This window comes from Populus alba, chromosome 3 (assembly GCF_005239225.2).
Source record: "Populus alba chromosome 3, ASM523922v2, whole genome shotgun sequence".
In the NCBI taxonomy this organism is placed as follows: domain Eukaryota; kingdom Viridiplantae; phylum Streptophyta; class Magnoliopsida; order Malpighiales; family Salicaceae; genus Populus; species Populus alba.
In genome coordinates this window covers 8575844-8593247 of record NC_133286.1, presented here as the reverse complement: position 1 = coordinate 8593247, position 17404 = coordinate 8575844, and the positions used below count along the sequence as shown (strand labels likewise).

The window sequence follows — 17404 nt, the reverse complement described above, 5'->3', positions numbered from 1 at the left end:
ACTTGCCTTTTGCCAGTCCTTCTGCATTGCCTTATTCTTGTCTTATCATCTTTTAACAAAAAAGACATTTGTTTTTGCCTCTATTGTTTTCTTATAAATAGGAAGTGAGGAACTAAGCAATAAGACCCTTTAAATATAATTTCATAATTTTTTTTTACACTACACTCACAAACTTATCCAATTAAGGTCAAGAGACCCCGATTCATCAAATCCTTAAACATTACTAGAGATGTGTTGATTTAACCCAAAGGGCCATTACCAGGAACTCATTAAGTGTCCATAATCGAGTCCCTGAATTCGCAATTTTTTTGGCATTTTTTCTTTTCCTTGATTCCTTAACTAGCTGTAATGCATGATCTCTCAAGTCTATTTTTTTGTGAAAATATACCGGTACTGACCCGCCTTTTCATTGGTCCCCAAACAAATCCATCTATCCAGTAAAACAGCAAATAATTTGTTTTTCATTATGTACCTCTAATTCAGTGTGTATATATATATGTTTATGTAAAGCCTACAGTCTTCGTAACTTCCTTAAATGAACAGTTACATTTGAAAAAAAAATGAACAGGTCAATACTAGAGGGAAACAATGAAAAATATCAGCTATGCCCAAGAATAACCAAAAGGTACTAATGATAAGAGCGCATCCAGGCAATCCAAAACAACAACATACCGTAATTTAAGGAGTATAAATGCATTCAAAGGGAAAAATAGGTGGACTTTCCCTCTCTCCCCAAAAACCGACAACACACAAACCTAACTGCCAGCCCTTCTTTTTGTAAAACCGCTCCAAACCACCCTTTACATGTCAATCCTCCGATTGAATACTGTAAGTGAGAATAGAGTTGACGAGTGAATAGAGAACGCAAAATACATACAGAGAGGATGAAGAGAATAATAAAGGGTTGGCCTGAATAATAGAGAGAGGAAGGAGAGGAAACCAGAGGGATGAGAAGATAACCCACCACCAAACCTCCCCAAATTTGTCTGCTAAAATCATGTGTAATTAAGCCTTAGCTCTCAATATTTTGAAGATGTGATTGTGAAGCATAAATGAGAAAGATAACCTCCCTATAAAGTGACAATGAACATACGGGCCTCCTTACAGCCCCCATTCAATTACTGAAAAGAATTAAATTGAGAGACTTGATGAAAAATTAGGATACAGAAAGGTGTGATTACATATGTCTCATTTACAAAAAAAAAAAAAAACAACAGTTGACTGCATGTTGGTTGAAGAAAAGAAACCCTAAATCTACAGGTTGGCTTGTTAAAGTGGATGAGAGAGAATTATGCATGCGGAATGGGATGATTAAAATGTCGTAATTAATTGTGACCTTGATAAGACACTTGGAAAATACTTGCTGAAAAAGAATGTTTACATATGCTAATGCCAGTTTGTTTTGCAATCATCATGAATTGAAGAACTTGTTTGATTATGAACTTAGGAATATGGAGTTGTGTGTTAATACATATAATATAACATAAACATATTTAAAGTAGGATGGAAAGATGATACTTTACATAAGTAAACTAGAAGAGAAGGAAATGATATGTTTGCAGATTCGGTGCGTCCCAAGAATGGTAGATAACAATGGATGGGGAATTTGTATGATAACACGTTAAATATAAATGGTAGAAATTGAACATTGTATGTAATCTGTGAAAGTGGAATTATTAGCTTAGTGTTTTGTGCTATGACTTGGACATGATTGTTAGGTAGTTAAGAGATGAATGAAATGAACAATTAATGTGGTTAAACAGGCTAATGTTTTTGACCTATGAAAGTTTAGATAGAGAGTAATTCCTTGAGATGATGTGCAATGTGACATGTTGAAACTTAATTCTATACTACTTGACAACATTTGTGGATGAACTTGAATGAGATTATGAAAAAGAAATATCATGATCTCTGTTCAGTGTACATACTATTTTATGTAAATTGAAATTGTAGTGGAACACCTTTGTCATACGACTAATTGAATGAGAATTTCGATGTTTGTCATATGAAGAAACACAAAAAATATCTAATTATGGGACGTGGAGGATATATTAGGCTTCAAGCCATCTTAAAAAAAAGAATAATAAACAAAGACCCTCTCATAGATAAGAAAATAAGTGAAGTAATTAGATCCTTTTTGAAGCAATGTTTGATGGATATGTAGTGAGATTATAATGGAATGGAGATACATTACATGGTTTAACCCCCTTTGCTTATATAAACTGGGAATTTGCATTTGGTTTTGGTCTTATCGTCCAAAACTAGGTTGAAGTTATTAGTCTATATAAAAGAGAAAACTTGGTATTTGTTATCTTTATACAGATGAACTTTGGGGAGAAATAAAATCGTCATAATAAACTTGGTTTTGCGTTTGGTTTATATTTTCAGTGGTTAGAATGAACTTAGTTTTTATTGATCTGATTTTCAGTGTCAAAAGTGACCTTAGTTTTCCACTGATATTTTTTAGTGTCAAATGAAATCTCAGTTTTTGTAGATGCTGATTTTCCAGTGTCCATAATGATTAAATAATTTCTCGTAGATTGACTTTGCCATTAAAGTTGGGAATGAAATGTCCTTGTTATTGATGATGATTATTACATATTATCACAATTATCACAAACACGGGAGATTTGAAATGAATGTATATCATGTACTAGTTGTATATGTGTTGACAATGATCTTTGACGTCACCTATAATAAATAAAAAATAATACTACTAGTAATGGGTCATTTTGAGATGTATCACGAGGGTGGCAACTTAGGATCGAATTCTTTCAACTGGCAAAAGACAACACTACACGGAGGGCAGATAGGCTGGTTTTTTCCCATTATTCAGTTAAGTTATTTATTAAATTCTCGAAGTATGGTTTACATAATGTTGCTACCCGGTTTTCAGTAAGTTAGAAGTTTACGTTCATGAATTAGCAATGTAGAATAGATGAAATTGACCTCAGCGTTAATGGTATCCATATTGAGAGTAATTGAAATTAATTGATGGGATTGAGCTCGATTCATTAATCCGGTTTATCTATATATATGGATAAGCCGAAAATGAATATATTGATTGGAGGATTATCTTCAACCTAATAGGTATCTTATGCGGGGCATATAAGCTAATATATTATGAGTTGTGAATAAATAATTTAGCTTTGTATCGCTTAACAACTTTCAGGTTGGAAATATATCTATGTTCGAAAATTACGTGAACAATTTAATAATTGACTAACCGGGAAGTAACTTAATGATGAGATCAATCGGTCCATAATTGGATAATCGAGCTAATTAATTGATGATATGAGATGACTGGTAGTGGCTAATGTGAAGATTAATTATGACATAAATGTTTACTTTGGATACCAAGAATTAGATGAAGATAAGCTTCAACTAATGGTATCTGATGAATATCCATATGCGATAATAGGGTATAACAGGATTAGAATCGATGAGACTTACTTTCGGCTAAGAATGGTATACATATTGAATAACCAGAATGAATTATTTGATAAGTTTCAAATAATGGTATCTATATTAGATAACTGGAAATGAATTGTGAAGTTAAGCTCCAAACTATTGGTATCCATGTTGATAACCAGGATGATTGAATAAGATTAGTATTGTATTAATATGATAACAATATTGCTTTTTGATATATTATGGCTTAAGTAAGAGTAATAAGTATCAATTACAATGCAATTAATTATTTATCATAGACAAATTGATCATATCAAAGAAAGGAATAATCATCATAGCAGGAATGTCAAACGTACAAGGGTTTCTAAGACATAATTACACGTTGATATTATTTGATATTATTATAGATCAAAGAAAATAATAACGCATAAGGTCGACGAAGATGTGAAGTAAAATGTTAAGGATAGACTTAATATGAAGTTTTTAATGAGAAATCTACCTATTTAAATTGTTAATACAATTACAAGTATATGTCCATTGTCCAATATATTATATGAAATTGTTTATATAGTTACATTGAATTTGGTTGTAATAGGGACGTCTTTAGCCATGACGCTTAGAAACTTCATCTTAAGTATTTTTGTTAATAATTATGTAATCGTATGAATAGGCAACCTGCATTTATAACAACCATGTAATAGCTATAAATTATCATTTTGCATTTTTGTAAAAACTTATGATGATGACTTTCAAAGTCATGGATGTGGATTATAGCATGATCATGAAACACTTCATGTTATAGATATAATAAGAATGTGTCCTTCTTTGTAATGCTATTATATGTTATTGTATGTGTGATCTAATGGATCATTTAATGATGTTTAATGGGTTGAAATGATATATGTATCACACAATACATCAATGGAACATGATTATATGGTATCACACAATACACTCAATGGAACATGATACTGTATAAAACAAATTCACCTAATTTCCAACATGTTATGAATAATCATATTATGAATCTATTGAATTTTATGAGATATTAACAAGTCCCTTCTTCTCTTTTTTCTCTTGTTTAGATGTTTAAGATGTGGTGATGAGTAATTCTCTCACACTTTTTTTAATCCCTTGGTTTTCTATTGATTTTCCTTATAATTGTTTTGAATAAAATCAAGTTTTTCTCTCCTCTTCTCTACCCCTCTGCTGGTGTCGCAATAAGAGAGAAGAAATGTGTCTTATATATATTAAATGTGTTTTGGTTATCTTTCAAAATGTAACCTTATCTTTTTCCACATTATTCTAATCATCGATTTTTCTCTCCCTCTGTAACATAGTCTGACACTTTAGTTTAATTTATTTATTTATTTAATTTTGTTCGTAAATCTTAATTCAATCCTGTTTATTAGGTTAACACAACTGTCATGGTAAGGTTTGACAAATTATGGCATGTGTAATTCATATGTATTAACATCCACATGTTTAGTGTCAGTACTACCAGAATAAAAAAATATTACTCTTCTTAGTCTAACATGGTACATAAAGCAGTTTTTAACATCATCATTTATCTCCATCTTAAATAGTTACTATAATGTCGAACAGACTCTGGAAGATTTGGAAGTAGTATAGCAAATGCAATTAGATTACTTCTATAAGATATAATTCAATAGTTTCTCCTGACGCCTCTATAAATTATTGACTTGATCAACTAAACCATCCTAATTTAGCAGAAACATTATTAACAAAACATTGAAAGGTGGCTTAAATGAGCCAGTGCAATCAACACCTATAAAAATTATTTGGTTTGGAATCAGTATTTTATGTTTTGAGTTTTGTTTTTTTGCAATTTCTACCCTCCACCAATCTATTTTTTTTGGTAAAAATTATATTCCTTTAATATCTAGGTTGTGTTTTTGGAAAAAAAAAATTATTTCCGTTTATGTTCGGCCATTATATATCTGTCTTCTATGGATTTAGATTTTTTGTTTTTTTATTTTCCAATTTAAATCCTTTTTAATATTAGGACTCTATGTAAAATAGAATTTTGGTTTTTTTGGTTTTTTTATTGTTTTATATGATATATATCACAATTCTGCAGTAACTCAGATCTAAATTGTTTTAACAAATTTCAAAACCTGGGAATTGACTTGAGTTATTTTTTGGGCTACTATTATTCTAATTGATTTTTTTTTTCCAATCACGTTGGTTCTTCATTTTTTTTTTTGCTTTAGTCATCGAAAGAAAAGGATGTTGATCCAAACACATTTCAAGTAATTGTAGTAAACCTGACCTATTGACCGCTTTGGCTTTGGCGGTGATACGAACGTATTTCAGTAAGTTGTCGTTCTGTTAAGACCATAAATGAAAACACAATTTTTTTATATTTTATATTCTATAAATCAAATACGATATTGAGAGAATTTTTTCCGAACACGCGATTGATTTCTATAGATCGCTGCCAGCCCAAGGTTCTTTTCTCAAATTTGTAGCCTAATATGTCTTATTACGACATAATTCTGACAATTTTTAGGAGAAAAGTTAGCCATCTTAGTTATTAACAAAGATGGCGTGATTTGGATTTTTTTTATTTTTACGCCGGCTTCGAGTCTTAGGAGAAGAACACATGTAGTCCGTGGGGGTCAGCTATATTTGCCCTATATGTGCAAATCCAAAATCGGGCAGATCTTTACTGGGCCGGAGTATAGGAGCACAAACCTAGAAGAATTAGAAGAAAGGCCCTATCATGAGATATTTTTTTTAAATTGGTCTTGAATCAATTTTCTTCAATTTATTTTCTATAAAATTATCTTCAACATTCCATATACCTAAGTCACGATTTGATGAGATTAACCTAGGTTGGTTTGATTTATTTTTTTGAGTTATAATTTTTTAATTGAATATCTTTCTTTTTTTAATTTCAAAGGCTCCTAACAACTCAATCTTGTTCTTTTTATTTAGTTTTTTTATTTCATCATTAATATTATATTATATTGTTTTCAGAAATTGGACTTCGTAATTTTTTTCATTTTTTTTTTGTAGAAAATTACCTACTCTTGGATTTTAGTTCTTTTATTCTCTCTCGTCAATTTACAACCATGCAACATTGTATCACTGTTGGAAATTTGATCGTTGTATTTTTTATTTGATTTTTATAAAATTATTTGGTTATAGTAACTCAGGTCGCGAGTTTAATAAATTAGACCTATGTTGACTCTTTTTTTGGTCTTTTTTTTATTTATTTTCTTATCTTCATTTTAATAAGTTTGTAGAGAAATTGAGTTCTATAATACTTTTATATATTTTACTTTTCCATTGGTTTATCAAAAAAATATAAAAAAATCTTCATAACTGATTGTTTTAGTTTTGACAGTTAACTTAGATAAAAAAAAAATTAAATTTTAATAATATATTTATTTTAATAATTTCATGTTTTCAATTATATATTAATTAAAAATAACTTTCAGTAATTTTATTTTTTTATTTGTTTTTTATAAAGTTATTTAAATCTGCATAATCTGCATGTTAAAAATTGTGACGAATTACTGGTGGAACAATTAAATATCATCTATCATTATACATATAATTTAAAAAAACATATAAGTAAATTCATGTGTCCTTTTTTAAATTATGGATTTAAATTTATTATTGTAAAAACAAGTTGAGATATTTTGGATATTTTACATACATAAAAAAAAAAAATTAATCCTGAATGACATCACCACACAGTAGGTCCAATAAATCTAATTTCTACTCCTGAATTCACTCAAAGTCGTTTATGTGCATGATAAAATACCCAAAACTCTTTGTGTTTGGTGTAGTTGTGGTGTGTGTGTAACAATTATTCTCTTGATACAAAAGCGAATCCACTGGCCATTTATTGCTTTAGTGATGGCAACTTTGATTTGCAAAGCATAATAAATAGAGAGTGATCCATGAATACATATATTTTAAGAAAACAACAAGAAGAAAGATAAAAAATAGTAAATCAACTGTCAACCGTCCCCAACCATTATTTCACAGCAAAAATCATTAATGCTAGTTTAATGGGCCAGATGCGAGCCCAAACCTAAAACAGCATCTCGTCAAAACCACACAATCTTGAAGACGGGATTCTACAGGCCCTGATTCAACAAAGGAGGTTAATTCACCCCAACCTCTCAACTATTCATGTTCACTGCCCTCGGAGTCAATATGGCTCACTCATCATAATATACAAAAATAAGAGCTTGGGGGCGGTTTTCTTTTCACAGGTGATGATGCACCAGAACCCTAAAAAATTGCATTGACTGCAAACCAACATTGCAGATGTGGAAAGATAAAAGTACTTCCTGATCAATGCTAACATTGTTTAATAACATTTCAAGAATTTCATCCAATTTGTCCTTCAAATGTTTCTGCAAGCCACACTTAAACGCAGATTCAGGTCAGCCTTCAATTATTCTAGAATTTTGAATAAAGAACTGGGAAAATAGGTTTTAATGAAAAAGACGTGGGGAAAAAATACGGACCAGGTAGTAAGGGGACTTGCAGAGGTAGCTCAAAAAAATTAAATCCTTATTTAGATTTTAGTATTATTCATGTCTAAGGAGTTGGAGTAATTGAATTTCAAGACAAATGAGTTTAGACAGGTAGGGAAAGTTGTTGAAATTAACATCGTTGTAGCAGAAAAGCATTACGAACAGTCCTTATGGAACGAATCATTGAGTTAAAAGAAAATGGAAGTGAAAAGATCAAAACGCTATAATGCACATTAATCATGATAAAGCACAAGACATAAACTTACTTTTTTCTTTTTACGCAAACATTTGTACGAATTATTTTAAGCAAATAAATTACGATTAAAGACTTTAAGTAAAAGGCCTTCCATCTTGGGACAACCAGGCGTTACCCCTTTTGTCATGTGTTCCACAATATATTCACAACTTAAAAGCTCTCTCGTAAAGGTTGACAAAACCTTAAAACCATGTCATCCCATTAAATGGACTACCAATTGGTCACTAACGTTTCAATGGCTAAAATTCTAGGCAAACATATGAATCATGCCTAAATCACGGCAAGTATGAAAGAAAAATTAATATTCATTACTGAATTTCCAATGGTGAAGTGAGAAACCGTAGCATTAGAAAATGAGAAAATAATGTCGTACCTCTCTTCAGAATCACAGCTCCAGGCCTCCCTGGATCACCATCGTACTTTGTGCCACCAATTGCAACCCCAGTGGGCTAGAGATCCAGTTCATCAAATCTTTCATGATGGCAGAAATCTCCTTCAGGCTTCATATACCTATACACCCAGTGATAATCTTATTAGGTCAATGGACACACATGAAACAGGAAAGAGAAAATGACGATATACCACTCCACTTGTCAACTAGTTGCGAAACATTACAGCAAGAAAGGGCATTCGACAACAGGAAAGGCAAATCAGGTGACAATAAATTCAAAGTAATAAGCACAATCGAAAAAATCTGTATTCACATTACAAACGTGATTAAGAATTAATTAAAATGATAACAAAATGTTTTTTGCAGTCCAATCCACCATTAAATACAGCTCAGAAAAAATCAGTAGAAAAAGAAGAGAGAAGAGGACGAAGAGAGACCACATAGCAATTCAGCTAACAATCTCACTGCATGCGAATGTCATACACAAAATATCAGAACAAAGATTCAAATCATCCTTAAGAATGATATGAAAAGCAAAACAAGGCCAAATCCATTAACTCTGACAAACGCGCAATCCATTTTACGAATAGCATACATCTTATTATCATAACGCATTATTCTCTACAGCAATAATCGAGGAGCGCTTTTCCATATCCTGTAACAAGTCAGTAGCCAATCACAGTAACTGATTGGCCGAAATGCAGCAATTTTACTCATTACCATTATCAATAAAGATATAATATAAAAACAAATCAATCCTGTTAAAAACAATTAACCAATTTTGTTCTCTTCGAATCCAAGATTACAAAAACAATAGACAGAAAGGGTGAATAGTAATATGAATGACAAACCAAAAGCATCCAATTTCAATAGTTGATTTGTATTGCAAAGAAAATGGATTAAAAATAAATAAACTAAATCTTCAAAAATTTAAACCTTAGATAAAAGCCGATCCTAAATATGCCTATCATTCCTAGTTAAATCAAAACGCAAAAACCAATGACCAGTCCAAACGAGAGAAACAAAGGAAGGAATATTTGTGATTAAATAACAGGACTGAATCAGATCCGCACTAAAACATCTCTATCTAAAATTTATATGAGATCAAAACCAAATTACAAAACAAGAACATATCAAATGAAAAGGACGGCATCACTGAAGGAGAAAGTGGCGATCTGACGCCTCAGACTCTGGCCATCTTGGCGTGATGGCGCGGTCGTCAGATGGTTTACCTCAGTACTCTCCAGAGTACGTCGTGCACATATCTGTTCATCATTCTTTTTTATCTTCTGCATCTCGTATATCTGATACATTTTTGTTCTCAACAGTGTTAATAACGACTACTGCGTGATTTTTCTTTTTTTGTTTTCCTGTCCGAAATTTTTCTCCCTTAGTGGATTTTAGTCTTCTCTTTATATTTTGAAAGTTTTTTGGTTCAGAGAAGGGAGGTAATTGTATGCTTTAGCTTTTAAAGCAACGACTAGGCGAGCAGAGTGATCATTAATTAGTTGAGGTCCCAAATCAAAGGTCGTGATTGGATGATGGCTTGTGACTTTCTTTCTCATTGATTCTTCCTCCCTACATTTTAATGATTTCATGTGTGCCCTTCACGCTTCTCTCATTCTAGGACTCGCTTTTTTTTTTTTTTTATATTTTTTTTTTCCTTGGAAAACTCCAACCATGAGGACAACGTGGTGTAACAATATTTTCTTCACTTTTCAGCCAGTTCAATTAACTTCCACGTGGCAACAGGGTTCCTGGTCTCTATCGATTATCTGGGTTGGCAAGTATAAGAAAATTTACAGTATGAGTGTTCTCCAATGGAGGGGGGGCGGGGGGGCGGCATTATCATAAGGACACGACATCGAATAATAAAACCTCAAACCCCCCAGTCGTTGGGGTCTGGGTTGCGCATTATTACTCACTTGTGATGTCACTGTGTGCAATATTGATGTGGTAGACAGATAATTTGAGTATAGTCGCAGCGTGTTTCAGACTGCCTGCGTAACGCCTAGGCTTAATTGCTTGATGTGTATTTTTTGAGAAATAATGGTTTATTAACTACGACTTTATCCAGTGGAAGAAAAAACTCAGTAAAACACAAAGTATTGGTGTGCAGGCTAGAGTTGAGTTCTGACATCATGACTACGAGCACGCAGCGCTTCCTTTTCCTTCACAGGCCAGGCCACCCTGTTTTGTTGTGATCTAAAATTGTGACTATGAGTCAAAGCTGGACATTAATGAAAGTCTCAGGGCATAGTTTGTCAGATTATCATCTTTTTGACGGTGTATGCATTACTTTTCAGCTTAATATTTCTTTATTCATATGATTCCTGATCGAACGGTTCAACAATGATGATTTCAAGGCATTACAGGTCGGTACTCACATGGACTAAGTTGTTACTTAGACTTTATGTGGGGAATAATCTCAATGACATATTTACATTCACAACGATCTTCTATTAGCTCGAAAGAATAAAGTCATCTGATCCTGATTTTAGCCATGTTTGGCAGGTGTCCACGACGAATTGATAACAGAGACATGGATTGCACTACATCCTGTGTTAGGATTTGTGATGCGGTGATTTACAAGATTCCACAAAACTTTGGCCTGATCAAATTGTATTCACCTAATGCCCCGGAATATAAGCTTCTCGTGGTCTCAAGCAATCTTGAATTTCTATGTCAAATAAAATGTAGAAAACAAAATAATCATTTCTCTTGAGCTCCATCATTTTTCTTTGGCAGGCATCTTTCAATCAACAAAAGTTGCCATAATAGTCAGATATTACACAAAAGGGGGAATTACCAAAAAGTCAGGTAAACTTATCTCTGTATGTTTATGGGAGCCTTGAAAATCCCCAGTGCCACTTGGACAACGACAAATTGCAAATTACGGTCAGTTGCTAAACTTGCAAAAGACTTTTATCAGAGAAAGACCCACACTCAATGTTCTCGGCAAGGCAACTACTTAATTAGCCAACATGCTGCCGAGATTACAAAAGTTATTATAGCGATATGCGCGAGAAAAAAAAAAGTTTTCTGTCACCATCGACAGAAGTGGGTGAGATGCAGTGTATTCAAGTTTGATGGAAAAGGTGGCATACCAGCATTTGTATCCTCAGGACATTGTTTATAAGTCGTCTTCATCATCATCCAAAATCAAAAAATCAAATGTTTTTCTGTCTGCACGAACATATCAAGCTTCTCACGTATGAGCGCTTTTAGAATCCAAGTTAGCGCCCTCTAAATCAAACATCGAAGTGGCTTTTATGATGCCATCAAGCCCTATTGAACAAGATTCTCGTTACATTATTTTCATGATTAAACTGAGAAATCCACAAGAATCGGTAAACTATTTATTCCATCTTAATAATATACAATGGCTCAACACTGTTCGGGATTTAGCTAATGACGTGAACCATAGGATATTTCAACATATAGTCACGACTTTAATATATATTTTCTTTAACAAAATTTTCTTCATGAGTGATACTTTAATTGAGTCCTGCACGGCAACTGGGAGTGTTGCAAATGCTCGATGATGCCACGCTACTCTGCTATCACAATAGGATAACAAGATTCTCATTAAAGATGTGCCTAGAAACGCTTGTTTTACACATAAACAGGCACCTATATTGTAGATCTGAATTAAAAACAAAACTCAATCTCTAACTTTTCCAATGTTTTTTGTATTTTGTCGAAAGAGAGATGCAAACATGTTGTATGCTTCTTTTCCAGAATGAATAAAAAACTAGCTGGAGACCTCTCCCTTAGTATGGAGCCCACATATAGGATTTAATCCATTTAAATTTTTAGATCAATGCAATTTCAGTATTTAACAACTTGTGATACAAACATGGACAGTCTTCGTCAGATGGATCTTCAATGGGAATTAATAATTGTACAGGGCTGGAATAGGAAATACTTCATAAACAATTCTTGTTCAAAACCGGAGTCTCAACTTGTCCTAGTACCCGATTTAGCATCTATTTCTTGAACACATTTCTTTGTGATGGCATTAATAGTTGGCCTATATAGGCATTAGAAATGAGATGTCTATTATATCATGGGGATAGCTGGGCTGACAAGAAATGATGACTAATCCTGAATCATCCAAAGCTACTCAAGAAGCAGCAGCTAAAAAAATGGCTGATGCAAAACTCATATAGAGATACACGACAGGGAATCCTGTGTTTGCTCGATGGGAAACCTGATAAATAATCTCTCATCATCATATATCAGTCATCAGGTTCTTCTAGTTTCTTCATCCTCTCATTCTTCTTTCGTCTTCGTCTTCTTTTCTTTCCATTTTCGAAAACCCTTTTCATGCTTGGCCCTACAATGCGCATGAGGCAAGGATCAACCAACTGACCACAACATTACCAGCATAAAGGAAACAAACAATGGCCATGTTGGTATAAAACTTTTTATTTTAACTTTCAAATTGAAGAAGAGAATGTAAACAAGAAAAAAAACTTAATTCTATAGGGGCTTATGATAAATTGTCAAAAAGTATTGAGTTGCAGTCATTATTTGACCAAATAGTGTAAGGTAGCATTGAGGTGTGTGGCGTGTTTCTGGGAGTGTTAGGTGTAGTGCCCCTAGGTCTTAGGGCCGTTTTTCGGTGCCGCAGGTTGGAAGATGATTGAAGGTTTTTCCTGCATACATCAAATTTCCACGCTTCTCATAATCATGGCAACTCTCCTCAAGTCTGTAACACACAAGCATCTAAATCAGTTTGAATAAAGACTTTTGAAGAACCAAAAGCATCTCAAAAATATCTAACTTTCAAGCAGGCTATCATACAAACATCTAAATCAGTTTAAATAGGTTACTCTACAACTCTTCTAGCTATAAGAAGTGCTGAGTGTGGGTAATTCTAAAAGAACAGATGTCACTCACTTGACAAGGTAGAAAATCATAAATTTACCAATCAGATTGTGTAAAGCACAGGCAACCCATCAAAATCACTAGCCAAGGAAAAAAGTTCAAATTATGACAACCAGCAGGTGTGATCAAAAATTATAATTTATATTTAGTTGTTTATATCATTCATTGAATTCCTACATGTATAAAATCAATCTCAAACGACTCATAAAGCCAAGAAAACCCAACTTCAGCCACAAACAAAATAAATAGTGGGTGGCATGTTTTCTTTTAAACAAACAATTATTTCAAAGCTTGTATGAAATAATAGGATGACTGTATAATTGTGGTGCAACTTAATATTATCCATCTCCTGACCATGGTTGAATAAAATCCAAGGACCAAGAAAGTTTTCCAAAAGTGTAATGCTTTACATGTTTGGCTATCCTTCCATGAATCATCTTCAACGGCACTGCTGTCTACTTGACAGCATGAAGATGTATCATAAATGCATATTGTCAAGGAATCTAGAGGATCATAAATAAGAAACAAGAACAATCCAAGTGCTTCAAAAGAAACTGTCTGCATAACAGCTAACAAGGTCCAGATAAATGTGAAACAGAGAAAAATATGAAATACAGTTTGTATGAGAATAAAAGAATAGCCAACTATGCCTTATTCCCAATCTAAAGAATTATCAGTCAATATTAGATCCAGTATATATCAATATAAGTGAGATGGACAATAATGTTTCCTCAAAAAAAAAAAAACCCACAATACTGATGTCAATTTCACTTATTGTAGCTACCGTATAAATGAGCCTCCCAACTGATCCCCCAGGAGGGCACCCTTATCTGCATGAGGGATCAGATCCTGTATCCAACTTTCTAATAGATTTATAAGCATGCCTTGAGTGCATGAGATGAATTTAGCCTTTGCAGTTTTTTCCCATTTGGAAAGGGAGTTTAGATTAAGACCACATCCACAAAACAACTATGAGAGTAAATAAAGTAAGACCAAATCACATCTCACCTGCTGTCCACTTCACTTTTTTGTTTGGCCGCTTCCTATTTAAACCTGATTATCATTGCATAAAGAATCTCTTAGCATGATTAGAAGAACCATTGAACAGAGAGGGGAAAACTTATAAACATGCATAATACACGCATTGCTCTCATATTTTGTAATTTCAGATGGCAAACCTCCAATCAGTTCTTTAGGAAAATTTTTAGACGTGAGCTGCAAGAATTGGTCGAGTGAATCACGTTCTGATGTAATCCTTGGCTTTCCCCTGTCTGAAAATCTTTCTATGTCCATGCTCTGGATCTCTGATATCACATTCAGAGGAAATGAAAATTTGTAAAGCATCATAGATTCGGCCACTTAATGTCTTGGAACATTGTTAGCAGAAAAACACCGCCCAGTTGGCGTGCACAAGGAAAATAGCGGACTAAAATTATGACTACATTGCTAAATACTCTCTAATAAAAGTGACGCATGAAGTTAAACATTCTTGTCTGAAACATACAACAATCAAGATTAAACACTTGAGGTTGGACCAGCAAGAAGTTTTTTTTTTTGTTCTAATTTCATACAAATGTGAAGCTGTGGATCTTAATTTTAAAAGTACAATATTCATTAATACTAGGCACATTGTCCCCTAACTGGGTTTGAAGATAAGTTTTTCAGCATATTTGAAATATTTTCAATATGCTATGCATGTAGAGGCTTGATGCTATTTGATATTTTAAGAGTTTGTCCCTAAACTATTAGCCAGTCAGCTGCCCAAAAAAATAATAGTTCATGAACTTGATTGACCAATCTCAATATACCACAACCGTGATACTTCAGGGAAAAACTGCCAAGAATCAATGCTAATGGGAAAGAACTAAAAGAGAAAAAGGTAATATGATGGTGTCAAAGATGTAAGAAATTGAACAGTGTCCAAAGTATTTAGCTAAATCAGGTTCTTGTTTGATATCCTAACCTTTTTGTGTATAGTAATGATAATAGTGAATCAAGAAACCAGAAGTAATTTTAGCTTCCAATTTTTAAGACATGTGATCTGTTCTCATAATCGAAATTGGTTATAAGAAATATGTAAGGAATTAATTCATTCAATGAGAAAAGGGGAGAGGAATTTGAGTCCCAAATGTTCTTTGCAAACTACACTGCTTTTACAGACCAGAGCTATCAACAACTCAGCAACCTCTCAGGAATAAACGTGTGTGTGTGTGTATTTCTTCTTCTTCTGCCTAATGAAGTTTGAACACTTGAAAGAAAGGAGAAAAAATAAAAACTCCATCTGTACTGAACTAAAAGGTAAACCATACACAATTTACAGAAAATATGCAACAAAAGAAGTGAATAAGAATAATAACACATCAGTAATATCTTGTCAAAACCCATATCCTGAAGCAAAAAGGAAAAATCTCTTATTTCTATGATTGACCTACTTATTTGGGAAACAAGATACTAAAAAAGTGGTCTAAGAGTTCCATGCTTACCCTTTGAAACAATCTCCTCAAGATAACAAGGAGAGGATTTGAAATAGTTTGTCAACCTTGAATTCCAAACAACTAATGCCCTTCCTCCTTCACATTTTTGGGATCAGGTAATTCAATTTCCTGGAATAGCAAAATTTTCTTTTTCAGAGAAAACAACATAAAGAAAGACATCCCATTACATTTCTGTATCGAATAATAGCAATCGATGCATTTTGTATTGAAACTACAAACATTGGAAAACAGAAACACAAGATAGATGCCTTACAAACCAAAACATAAACAGTACAAGGATATTTTTTAAGAGAAAAATTGCAATATTCACGAAAGATAAGTTCATTTCGTCTCCGTAGAAACACACCAACTCAACCATCATCTACTTCAAGAAACTCTGAATCATATGAATGATTTTTTTTTTCCTGAATGAACTTCTAAGAAAAGTTTTAACCCAGCAAAAATGAACCCAGTACTTTCCAAGTTCCTCTTTGGCCTGTCTTTCGTCTATTTAACAAATTCCATAAAAGAATCATTGCAACCATAGTTCGAAAGTTCACAACTTTCAAAACCCATGAATTAAAAAAGAGATTACATAATTCAAACTAAACCGACTAAGTTTAAACTGCAAAATTATATCAAAAGAATTACTAGCAAGGAATAAATAACAAAAAAATAAAAATAAAGAGAAGACTGACATACAGGAAACAAATCAAAGGGCTCTTGCCTTGCATAGCTAAAACCACCACCGCCTCCAAATCGTCCTCTCCCTCTCCCTCTATAAGCCATCTTGCACTTCACTATAGCTTTGTTTCCGAGAAGAAAGCGGTTAAAACTATTTCTAGTTGCTACACTAGAAAAGGAAATGACATGAGAAGTGCAGCCGGGTGGCTTGGCTGATCAGTCGCTCGCTCCATCCACATTGTTATTGATTAATTATTCACAACAAAAACTAAAATTTATTGTGTGTTTGGATGGAAGGCAGTTTTTTTTTTTTTTTTCGGGACTCGTGTAAAAAGAATGCTGTATTAGTTTTTAAAAGTATAGTTTGTGTTTAAAAGGTATTTTTATCTTTAAAAAAAAATCAAAACTACCTTTCATCTAAACATATTTAGGTTTGTTTGGAAATATGATTATGGTTATTTTTTAAAGTATTTTTTATACTGAAATATATTAAAATAATATTTTTTTTTATTTTTAAAAATTATTTTAAGATTAGCACATCAAAACAATCCAAAACATATAAAAAATTAAATGTTTTAGAAACATGGGTAAAACCGCGTTTCCAAACGCTCTATTACTCTACTACTCATCATAACATATTATTTATTAAATAATATTCATTTTTTATTTTTTTCATTAATGTTTTTTTTAAATAAATTTTATTTTCTTAACATTAAATTTATATTTTATTGGGTTGTTCTATTCTCATTTTAACTTGACTTCATTTTTTTTACTT

General features: G+C 32.8%; 1 long non-coding RNA gene across 3 annotated transcripts; it reads right to left on the bottom strand.

The window, feature by feature from the left end:
* Positions 1 to 14434: 14434 nt before the first annotated feature.
* Positions 14435 to 16878, bottom strand: LOC118037940 (uncharacterized). 3 transcript variants are annotated; one of them, XR_012169485.1, is made up of 4 exons: positions 16648 to 16878; positions 15955 to 16092; positions 14650 to 14775; positions 14435 to 14524 (listed from the first exon to the last, which is right to left on the bottom strand). It is a non-coding gene; the product is annotated as an uncharacterized lncRNA (long non-coding RNA). The 3 variants fall into 3 exon arrangements; XR_004685690.2 differs by having other exon boundaries at positions 15955 to 16074; XR_012169486.1 differs by having other exon boundaries at positions 15955 to 16074; positions 16673 to 16878.
* Positions 16879 to 17404: the final 526 nt, after the last annotated feature.